Raw genomic sequence first — 12,122 nt, forward strand, 5'->3', positions numbered from 1 at the left:
ATTTTCACTTCAAATTTCTTCCTTTTTAATCCATTTTCATGCCCAAATCAACCATTCAAACTAATATCCATGCATTTCATCTTCATTAAACACTTCTCCATCATGATTTCTTCACTTGTTCTTCATCATTCCATTCACGCATGAATAGTGTTCTCCATTTTCTTTCTCAAATTTCTTCATCTTTCACTCATTTTCTTGTTAAAATCAATCATCCAACTCATTATTCATCCATTACTCCTTCAATTTTCACTCTCAAAACAACATTTCATCAACTCTCCACATAAAACCCAAAATCAAAAATTCTCACTCTACCCGTTTCTCTCTCTTCATTTTCAAGCTTCCTTTAGCCCATTTTTAATTCACTCTACATCATAAATTAGCTCCATTCATCTCTAGGATTAATTTTCTTGCCTCAAACAATTCCATTTCACTCAATTTTCGTTAAACCCGAAATTGTATTTTTAAGCTCTTTTTTCTTCCAACAATGGCGGGTGGTGACAAGTCCAAGGGAAAACACGTGTCCAAGAAGCGTAAGGATGATCATGGAGATTATTCGGACTTTATGTTTATTCATTTTCCTCAACTCCAACTTCGGAAACATTTTCTCGACCATTTCAAGCCAAGGACGATAATTACTCCTTATTTTGTCAATCTCAATAATATGGAGAATTTAGAAATTTGTGATAACTCACCTTTGAAATCTCAAGCCTTACCCCTTCAAACTCAAATCCTTCATTATGTTCTTCATCATGTGATTACTCCTAGGGCTGGTCATGCGGATGAAGTTAGTCGTTTAGATGTAGCCATTTTGGACTGCATTCTAGAGGAGAGGGTGCTAAATATTGGGTATATTATCCTTCATCACATGCTTAGGACTCCCAACTTAGCCAAAAGATCCCTTCCATATGCTAGCATTATTACCTAAATTCTAGAGTATTTCCGTGTCCCTATAACCGAGCCAATCTCCTTGAATTCGAGGGAATTAGGCAATGAATCAATTGCTAATTTGGGTTATTATTGGAGTGATGATCAATGGCGTAAAGATAACAGAAACAAAAAGGTTGGGGACATTGCTCCTAGAGATCATCGTTTCTTTAACGATGTTTGTCTCCCACACTTGCTTCCTGATCTTAGTGCTCCATATATCTCTCGTCCTCCACCTTTCGAGGGCCCTTCCCACTCTACTTCAGCTGCCTATGAGGATCCGTTGCAGCAGCTGTTAACTAAAGTGGATTCACTTTCTGAGCGGCAAGACAAACTTCAGTCTACACTTGAAGCTTTTCACCTTCAGTCCATTTCCGAGCGAGAGCGTCTCTTTTCTCAACAGCAGCAGCTTCTTGATGGCCAGCAGCAACTTTTTGCAGCTCTTGGATTTCCACCACCATCCTTTTCATCACATCCACCATCTCCTTAGCACTCTATTTTATTTTGTTATTTGTCACTCTACACTACATTTATTCATGCATTGTTGTTTTTCATTTGCGGATGATATCTTGTCGTTTGATTTTTGGATATGTTATTTTTAATTTGTGGATTAAGGATGCTTGTTATTTAATCTTCGGATATGTTACATTTGGATGATGTTTTCGGATTGATTAATTATATGCTTAATTCTTATGTGTTGCTTGATAAGTTGGTGGAGTTGTTGGTTTTTTATACTTGTTAAACCTTATATGGAAGTGCTTTTAACCACATTGTATATTTGAGGATTTGTTTATTTTTAAGGGGAGACTCTGCTGAAATTTTTTACTCGCCCAAAATTGGTAATAGCTTCATTGAATTATTTTTGGTGATCTTGTTTCAAATTGCATATATCTATTTTTTAAAGCGGGAAATAAATATGATAAGTTTTTGATAATGTCATTTTGGTTAAATTTTTCGGTCTTAGCATACATTTCTAGTAATTTTGATGATGAAGGGGGAGAAGTCATGTATTTTGAATTTTGAATATGAAGACATGTAATACATATTTTGTATTTCAAGTATTTATGCATGTTTTTGAAATATTAAGGGGGAGCTTTCGAATTATCTAAATCAAATATTCAGGGGGAGTTTTTTTTTTTGTTTTGAATTTGATTTATAAGTTGAAGTCATGTATGCCATGTATTGAGGGGGAGTTTAATGTCAAAATACATGAGATGTTTGTCATCATAAAAAAGGGGGAGATTGTTAGCCTAAAGGGCTACACATAATGTAATTTTGATGATAACAAACATGTGTCTTAAGTAAAAATAATAAATATTGTATTTCACATTTTCACTAGCTTTTGAAGGATAATATTTATGCAAGTGAATCAAGTGAAATCAAGATTGAAGACACTCAACGGACAACGACGACATCAAGAATATAGTTTAGAGCTCAACGAATAAATTAGTGCGATAAATTCTTGTAAAGCCGGTATGATTTAATTGATGCATGATTTAGTATTTGAGAAGCTCAAGAGATTAATTTAATTAAATACTTTTCATAAACTAAAATGTTTTATTTTTATAAAGTAAAGTATTTTGTGGATTTAAGTAATTTGGACTTAAATGCTAAGATTTGAAATCTTTAATTTTAATATGTATTAAATTTCAGAGTTGGACATTTTTACAAACATTTGAAATGTTTTGGGCCATACTATAATTTATGAATATTTTGGACTAAAGTGAAAGGTTTTGAGAACTTTGAAAAATATGGGTATTATGTTGAAAATGACCTTTGTGTGAGATAATAAAATCTTTGGGGTCATACCATAATTTCAAGAAGTTTGGGAAAGGCAACTATTCTTAGGAAGTTATGAAATTGGACCTATTTGTAAAGTTTTATGACATTTTGGGCTATAATATAATTATAGAAAGTTTTGGGCCAAAGTGTAATTTCAGTGAACAGTATTACTGTAGCAAAATTCAAAAATAACGGTAATATCACTGTTCCTAAGCGGCTAGCCGGATAATCAAGTGGCTAACCGCTTGAGCACGGGAATTTATCTATAACGGCTAGTTTTTGGGCTTTCACTATAAAAACTCAACTCAAACTTCATTCTAGGTACTAATGCACGCAAATATAAGATCATACAACATATATTGAGCTTTCAAAACGCAAATCATAATTGATTGAATCATTGTTGAGCTATTAGTTGCATATCCACTCTTAAAGAGAGTTTTTGTTGTAATTTTCATTTCTTATCAAATTGTGAGTGTGTAAGTGTAAGAAACACTTGGGGTGAAGAGATTGGGGAGATAACCTCTTGGTTGTAAAGGTTCATTGACACATTGGAAGTCAATTGTAAAAACTTGAAGCCTTGGGAGGCTTGGATAGTGAAATCCTCGAGCTCGGTTGGCTTGGAGGCGTGGACGTAGGCGGGGATTGCTGAACCACGTAAAAATCCGCGTGTTTGTTTTTCTCTTCCCTTGCTTTTTTTATTTTTACGCTTGCTTGAATTTATTGTTCTCTATTTCATTAAGGAATTAGATTGATTTATTGTGCGAATCGTATTGCATTATTTTTAAAAACCCAATTCACCCCCTTCTTGGGTTGCTTTACTTGTATTTCAAAATTGTGCACTTTGTTTTTTGAATAGTATCCACAAATTATAAATCTCACGTTGCACAAATCCACTTCGATGCGTCTCAAGAGATCGTAAGATATCATCCAACGATTCTTTACTCATGCCATCTTTAATGAATTTAATTTTATCTTCACGAGTATCAGAAACCGTTCCTAAAGATTGACAATCTGGTCGTTCGCAACCAAGTCTTACACAGGTATGACATTTTGAGCCAAGTCGTTTAGCTCTCCTTTTCTTAGCAAACGTATTTTTACCAAAACCAGGCATGTAAGAAACAAATGGATCAGAAAACTCACCTGCTAATCGGACCTTTGCTTCAATTAACCAACGAATGTCAGAAGGAATGCCATTGATCATTAACAAACGTAGTCGTTCACAACGAGCTTTGTAAATTTTCCTGAGGGCATTCTGAGGGAGAGAGGGAAAATGCTTATGGAGTTTATGTTGTATTTCTTCCATGTTTGATTTTGGGGTTTCAGTTATTGTGGGAAACTGAAGATACCGACTTAAGAAGTCACGAAGTACCGTTATCCGCCATTTATACGGGAAAATAAATCAAAACACACCAAAATCAAATCTGCAAAATCAAATCAAGCGTAAAAGCGAGCAAAAAAAAGCACACAATATAAAAGGAAAATGAACTTACATTCGTCATCTCATTGAGTTAACCTCAAGCTCCAATTGAAATTCATATATGCCATTCTCTACCGTTCTGAGTTGTCCCTCTAGATCCTCAACATAGGACACGAATTCTGGTGGTTGCAGATCCCAAAGTGGATGTGATTTACAGCTTTGTATCAGGCCTCTTAAGTGAAATTTCACACGCAGAAATCTTTTAAGATGTGCGAACATGAATTTTCTCATTGAGGTGCTTATGATGTAAAATGAAAATTGATGAGAGAATGTACAACTGTCAAACAAACATGCTTACACAAGAAAAATAATGTTAAAAAAAATATGTACAGTGTATCAATCTAAAAAAAAATCAAACAACAAAACGGTAAAATAATAGTAAAACAAAAAAATAAATAAATCATTAAAGACTTAATCAAGAACTGGTGGGTCACCCAAATTAATTTTGGTGTCCTCGTCACGTGGGTGATGTTTCAGATATGGTTTTAATATTTGACCATTAACTTTAAATGTGACACCGTTCTTTGGATTCTCAATTTCTATGGCCCCATATGAATATACATTTTTAACAACAAATGGGCACTCCATTTTGACTTTAACTTCCCTGGAAATAAATGAAGACGAGAATTATAAAGCAACACTTTTTGACCAATCTCAAATGTTTTTAGAAAAATTCTTTTATCATGAAATGCTTTTGTTCTTGCCTTAATAATTCTTGAATTTTCATATGCATCATTCCTTAATTCCTCAAGTTCATTCAATTGCAATTTTCGCACATTACCAGCATCATCCAAATTTAAATTAAAAGCTTTAATAGCGCAAAGTGATTTATATTCAAGTTCAACAGGTAAATGACAAGGTTTACCATAAACTAACCGATAGGGTGACATTCCTAATGATGTTTTAAATGCAGTACGGTAAAAGCAAAGTGCATCATTAAGTCTAAGAGACCAATCTTTTTGATTTGGGTTAACCGTTTTTTCCAAAATTTATTTTATCTCCATATTTGCTAATTCAACTTGACCATTTGTTTGAGGATGATAAGGGGTAGCAATTTTATGTGTGATTCCATATTTCTTCATTAAAGACTCAAATGACTTATTACAAAAATGCTTACCTCCATCATTGATAATGGCTCGAGGGATTCCAAATCGACTTAAAATGTTTTCCCTTAAAAATTTAACCACAGTTTTACTATCATTATTTCGACAAGAAATTGCTTCAATCCATTCTGAGACATAATCAACTGCAACTAATATGTACACAAATCCAAAAGATGATGGAAATGGACTCATGAAATCAATTCCCCAACAGTCAAATATTTCAATTTCAAGTATGGGATTTAAGGGCATCATGTTTCTTTTTGTAATTGATCCCAATTTTTGACATTTTTCACAACTTTTGCAGAATTCATATGTGTCTTTAAACATGGTAGGCCAATAAAATCCACACTGTAAAATTTTAGCAGTAGTTTTTCTTGAAGAAAAGTGACCACCACATGTTTTAGAATGACAAAAATTAATAACACTACGTACCTCATTATCAGGAATACATCGCCGAAAAATTTGATCTTGGCAATATTTGAACAAATAAGGGTTATCCCAATAAAATTTCTTTACTTCAACAAAAAATTTCTTCTTCTCTTGAGCATTCCATTGCAAAGGCATTTTACCTGTAACAAGAAAATTAACAATATTAGCATACCATGGCATTGAAGTAACAGAAAATAAAAATTCATCAGGGAAAGAATCATTTATGGGTGGTATATCATTGCAGAATTCGGATGTGAGTCTTGATAGATGACCAACAACAACATTTTCAGCATCCTTTTTATCTTTGATGGTAAGGTCAAATTCTTGTAATTCTTTTTCAGTTGTAGAATAATTCATTTGAGCACTATTCAAAGTCTTACTTGCATAATAAATCACAAAAGGCTTACCATCCCTTCTTTGTCCTAAAACAACACCAACATCAAAATCACTTGCATCACACATTAATTCAAATGGCAAAGACCAATCAGGAGATTGCATAATAGGTGCAGATGTTAAAAGACAAATTATTTTTTCAAAAGATTTTTGGCAATCATCATTCCATTTAAACGATGCATCTTTTAATAAGAGGTTACAAAGTGGTTTAGATATGGCACTAAAGTTTTTTATAAACTTCCTATAAAATCCTGCATGTCCTAAAAAGGATCGCACATCTCTAACTGTTTTTTGTTGTGGCAATTTAGATATGACTTCGATTTTTGCTTTGTCAAGTTCAATTCCTTTAATAGAAACAACATGACCCAAAATAATTCCAGAAGTAACCATGTAGTGACATTTTTCCCAATTCAACACGAGTTCTTTTTCAACACATCTTTTTAAAACTTTCTCCAAATTATCAAGGCAATCATCAAAAGAATTCCCAAACACAGTCAAATAATCCATAAAGACCTCTAAACAATGTTCAACCATATCACAAAAAATGCTTAACATACATCTTTGAAATGTTGCAGGAGCATTACAAAGCCCGAATGACATTCTTTTAAATGCAAATGTTCTAAAAGGACATGTGAATGTGGTCTTTTCTTGGTCCTCAAGTGCTATAGGAATTTGACAATAGCCCGAATATCCATATAAAAAAAGTAATAGGGATGTCCTGCTACTCTTTCTAAGACTTGGTCAAGGAATGGTAATGGAAAATGATATTTTCTAGTGGCTTCATTTAATTTTCTATAATCAATGCACATGCGCCAACTAGATGTAATTCGTGTTGGAATTAATTCACCTTTTTCATTTTTAACAACAATGATTCCAGATTTTTTAGGCACTACTTGTGTAGGACTTACCCACTTACTATCAGAAATAAGGTAGATAATTCCCACATCAAACAATTTAAGGACTTCTGTTTTGACTACCTCTTTCATGTGTGGGTTTAATCTTCTTTGAGGTTGTTGACATGTTTTAGCATTTTCTTCCAAATTAATTCTATGTGTGCAGATTAAGGGATTAATCCCTTTAATATCATTTAAAGTCCATCCAATTGCATTTTTATACTTTTTAAGAACAGTTCGTAACTTATCGTCTTGGTCGCTTGTTAAAATAAAAGAAATCACAACAGGATAAGTTTGTTCTTCTCCAAGAAAAGCATATTTCAATCCTTCAGGCAAAGGTTTCAATTCCATTTTAGGTGCTTCTTGTTGTTCTATCTTTTCAATACTTCCAAGCTCCTCAAATTTTGTCTCGTCATCATAATTTTGTGAAGTCTGCACAGAATCAAGCAACGAATTTATATTAGAAATATTTAGTTCAAGTTTCTTATTTGACTCAATTGAATTAACTAAACAAACATTTGAGAGTTTAGAAAAATCTCCTTTTTGAATATTTTCCTCGATACAAGATTCAATCAATTCTTTTTGTTCATCAGTATCATCTTCATTCTCATTTTCTTCATTAGGTTGCCTGCACATGTTGAAAACATTCAATTCCAAAGTCATATTCCCAAAAGATAAATTCATTAAACCATTCCTATAATTAATCAAAGCATTAACAGTTGCTAAAAATGGTCGACCTAAAATTACAGGAATTGGTTTGTAATTATTCACAACAAGTTCAGTTTCCAAGACAATAAAATCTACAGGATAAATGAATTTATCAACTTGTACTAAAACATCTTCCACTATTCCTTTTGGTACTTTAATTGATCTATCGGCAAGCAAAAGTGTAGTTGAAGTTGATTTTAACTCACCAAGATTAAGTTGAAGATAAACTGAATATGGAAGCAAATTAACACTGGCACCAAGATCTAGTAAAGCGTGCTCAATTCTGTGGTTACCAATAATACAAGAAATGATAGGACAACCAGGATCTTTATATTTCAACTTATTATTAGTAGACAAAATTGTACTTACTTGTTCGGCCATTAAAGCACTCTTTCTTACCTTTAATTTCCTCTTAACAGTGCACAAGTCCTTTATAAACTTGGCATATGAAGGTACCTGCTTGATTGCATCTAATAGAGGAATGTTAACTTTCACTTGCTTAAAGATTTCATAAATTTTAGAAGAGTGGTTTGATTTCCTTGGTTTACTCAATGTATGCGGAAATGGTGGTTCAGGTGGAACACTAGTTATTTCTTCACTAGGTGTAAGTTCATTTAGTCCTTCCTTACCCTTTGAATTTTCATCATTTTCATAAGGTTCAGGCATAGGTCTATCAACAACGTTACCACTACGAAGAGTTATAACTGACTTGACTTGGTCTGTGGGTGGATTTTGTTGAATTTTAGGATTTGGTTGTGGTTGGGCTGGAAATTTTCAGTTTTCTTGAATGGTGAGTGCAGAAGCAATTTTAGTAAGAGTATCATTCAAATCAGAAAAAGTTTGTGCATTTTGATTGTTAATAACATCTTACTTTCTGATGAATGAATGCATTGTGTCTTCCAGATTTTTTCAGGGTGGTGGAACATTTGGTGCATAAGGCTGAGGATTTTGAAAATTTTGTGGAGGTGGTGCTTGTGAAGATTGTGCATTATTATTATTCCCCCAACTAAAATTCGGATGATTTCTCCAACCAAGATTATAAGTCTGTGAATATGGGTTTGGTTTATTGAAAGTGTTAATGACATTACCTTGATCATTTAGACATTCTTTAAGTGCAGGCAAAGTGGGACACTCTTGAGTGAAATGATCATTCGAACTACATATGTTACATGCAATTTCTTAAACAGATTTTACTTGATCAATCTTTTTATGCTCCAAAGCTTCAACTTTCCTAACTAGGGATGCAAATTTTGCTTGTAAATCATGATCTTCCCTAAGGTTATGGATTGCTCCACTAGATAGAGATGATTGTTGCTTATTTGTCAATTCAAAAGTTCCAACAGTATCCCAATGTTGTGCATTTTCAGCTAATTGGTCAAGGTAATCTAGTGCATCCTCAGGATTTTTATCCCTAAATTCACCATTACACATCATTTCAACAACCTATCTACTTTTGGGTATTAAGCCCTCGTAGAAGTAAGTGACCAATCGCCAAGTTTCAAAACCATGATGTGGACATATGTTGAGCAACTCTTTAAACATATCCCAACATTGGTATAATGTTTCTCCATTTTTTTGAGTGAAAGAAGTGATTTTCCTTTTAAAAGAATTTGTTCTATGAGGTGGAAAGAATTTTTTTAAACCCTGTTCTTGCATGTTATTCCAAGTTCTTACTGATCCAGATCTAAGGTTTTGTAGTCAAGTTTTAGCTTTATCTTTTAATGAAAAAGGAAAAAAGCTTTAATCTAATTATGTTCATGCTACAATTTTGGTCCGTGTATGTTGTTGTGCAAATTTTAATGTACTCGCAAGCGCACGAATCTATTGTAGTATAGATCTATGGTGACGAGTGTCGATCCCACGAGGAGGTGGATTTTAATTGTGTATAGAATTAATTTTGTAAATGGGTTGTTGGATTTATGGTGGAAATGATTTGGTATATGCTAAAACTTAAATTAAAATGGCGAGAATAAATTCTAAAATTGGAATTGCAATGGCGAGAATAAATTGAAGATAATTCTATTGAAATGACGTACTTGGGTATCTGGATCCGTATCAACATGCATCATGGGCTAAATAATCCGTATTAATGCCAATTAAATCATGAGGGGGGAATCCACACCTCATGAACCACGCTCTAATCAATATGGTGCTAAGGGCTTATCGTGCCAAATAATAATAACCTTATACTAGAGAGCCGGTGTAACCAAGGCGGTATCTAGACAAGACTATTATTATTTGTCGACGAGAAGTCAAAACATCCACAAAAATTAGAGGGGAAGAGAAAATAAATTTAACAATTAAGCCCATGACACATGTTGAGACTTCACCTTCAACCCAAGCTTGAAAGAAAATTTAGCCACTCATAATTGAACTAGGGGCAAAATGAGAATTTATTAAAATACGAAGAAAATACAAGATGGAGAGGGAATTACAGAAAATGGATCCCAAAAATAGATTCAGAGATCTCAAATTAGGGGGGGGATGCCCCCTTTTTATAGATACATGGAGTAAATCATGGCCATCGGATTAAAAACAGTTTGGACGCTCAGGATTGCGCCACGTCATCAGTCAACAGTCCACGGTTTGACCACGCGGATGAACAGTAACACGGTTTGACCCGACTTTGAACAGTAACGCGGTTTGACCCGGATGAACAGTAACGCGGTTTGGTTGAAAATAATCCTGTGTGATGCATGCACCGTACGCGAGATTTTTCGTCCACTGATATGCTGCCACGTCACCATCAACAGTACATAAGAATTTTAGTCCAACAGGATCGTGACACCTCATCAGTCAATGCCACATCATCGGTCAATGCCACGTCATCATCCGTTTATGTGAACAGTGTCGTGAACAGTAACGTATACAGTACCATACACGTGAATAGTACTGTACATGTGAATAGTGCCATTTTTCCTTTTATGCTCCTCCTAAGGTTTTCGACCGTCCTGAGTTCAAAAGTGATGTCCGTTTTGCCGTCTGATCTCTCCTTTATTGTGAAATGACTATAATGCCCCTAAAATACATAAAATACTTAATTAAAATAAAACACATGTAATTAAATCACAAGAAGGTTAAATATATAAAAGTAAGGGTTGTTAGTAAGACTTAAAATGTAAAATGACGGTTTTCTCCTTTATAAATATGCATTTTCTAACACTCAACATATGTATTACAAACTTCCTCAAAATATCTTAGATGCAAGTACGGATTCTCAGATTCTAAACCATGAAATGTTGGTAAAAGTTGAATAAGACCTGGTTTAAAGTTGAATCAAGATGCTTCTGGAGGGAATACTATACACGACGGTGCTCCGGTTCTGGTTGGATTCATGTAGTCTCTCAGAGTTCTTGGTTGATTTTGATCATGCCCATGTTGAGAATGGTTGTCTCCCTGATCAATTTGAGGATTAAGTGCGCCCAAAACATTTTTGTCTTGATTCTCATCCATGATTGGTGGTAGAGGCTGAGATCTACAAATTAACCTGCCACTTGAAGATCGAGACCAACGTCTCATGCAATGGTTATGTTATAAAGATAATATTCACACAAATTAATAAAAAAATAAAAAATTAAATATGCAAATAATATAAGTGTACAAAATAAAATCAAAATTAAAATTAAATAACAATTTTAGTGGTTGAACCCACCAATTAACAATAAAATTAAGTATAAAATAAAGGCGAAAGAAAGAAAAAGAAAAAGAGAAAAAAATGGTGGTTGAACCCACCAATAAAGTAAAAATAAATAAATAAATAAATACAAAATAAGAAAAATAAAAAAAAATGGTGGTTGAACCCACCAATTAAAAAAAATAAAGCAAAAAAAAATAAATAAATACTAAAAATTAAATAACTGAAAATAAAAATTAAAGTTAGTAGTTAGTTTGGTGGTTGAACCCACCAATAAAGCGAAAATAAATAAATGCAGAAAATTAAATAACTGAAAAAAAAAGTTAGAAGTTAGCTGTTAGTAAGTTAAGAGTTAGTAATTAGAGTTAGTAGTTAAAGTTAGTTTGGTCCAAATTAAATCTAAAATAAGTCCAAATATGTCCAAAGTATGTCCAAGATGTAAGTCCAAGTCTTAATTATTTTGAGGAATTTCGTCTAGGGATTCTATTGCAAATTATTTTTAACTTTATGGCCACACCGTAATTTTTAGAAGTTTAGAATTGAGCCCTTTGGGATGAAAGTGAAACGACTGAAAGATGTTAGGGTCATAACGTAATTACCAGAAGATTGGGCTAGAAACGGGAATTGTTGTGGTGAAATGAGAATTAAGAAAGATATGGGGACAAAAGACAATTTAAGAAAAAGAAAAGGGGGCAAACGAAAATTTACATAAAGAGAAAAATCGAAAACCAAAAAATAAAGCAAAATAAATTTTTTTTCCTCGGCAACGGCGCCAAAAA

General features: G+C 33.5%; 1 non-coding gene across 1 annotated transcript; it reads left to right on the plus strand.

Moving 5' to 3' along the window:
* The first annotated feature begins 9,210 nt into the window (after positions 1–9,210).
* LOC127899530 (small nucleolar RNA R71) lies at positions 9,211–9,319 on the plus strand. The gene has a single exon (XR_008051407.1). It is a non-coding gene; the product is annotated as a small nucleolar RNA R71 (small nucleolar RNA).
* Positions 9,320–12,122: the final 2,803 nt, after the last annotated feature.

This window comes from Citrus sinensis, chromosome 8 (assembly GCF_022201045.2).
Source record: "Citrus sinensis cultivar Valencia sweet orange chromosome 8, DVS_A1.0, whole genome shotgun sequence".
Classification (NCBI taxonomy): domain Eukaryota; kingdom Viridiplantae; phylum Streptophyta; class Magnoliopsida; order Sapindales; family Rutaceae; genus Citrus; species Citrus sinensis.